This window comes from Geospiza fortis, unplaced genomic scaffold, assembly GCF_000277835.1.
Source record: "Geospiza fortis unplaced genomic scaffold, GeoFor_1.0 scaffold41, whole genome shotgun sequence".
Taxonomy (NCBI): Eukaryota; Metazoa; Chordata; class Aves; order Passeriformes; family Thraupidae; genus Geospiza; species Geospiza fortis.
This window is the reverse complement of record NW_005054299.1, coordinates 18,531,617-18,532,047: the sequence shown is the minus strand read 5'-3', so window position 1 is coordinate 18,532,047 and position 431 is coordinate 18,531,617.

Here is a 431-nt window from a genome sequence, read left to right as displayed (position 1 = left end):
TACAGGCTGACTAAGAACACGAATTTGGCAGGTAAAGATAGTGCTAAACTTGATCACATTCCCCTGATTTCTATGCATTTCAGAAACATTTAAGTCCAAGTTTCTTCCTCAAGTGAGAGTAATCTTCCATTATTGCAGCAGCACTTCTAACTTTCTCTGAAGAGGGTTAGCAAAGAAACTGCTTACTTTTAATGTTATATCTAACCAATTGTCAGGGCTGCTAGGCAAAGAGTAGTAAAAAAAATAAATTGCTTATTGCTACCCTGCCTCCACGGTACCAGTCTCTTTCCATCTCCAAGACAGCACTAGCTACAAGATTTTTGAGTTGCTGAAAAGTCTTACTTTGGAGTGTTAAGGAACAGAAAGTGAGTTATGGGAAAGTGTAATTCTACCAAATAGATAAGTACTCGAGCGGGGCGCACACCACAGCA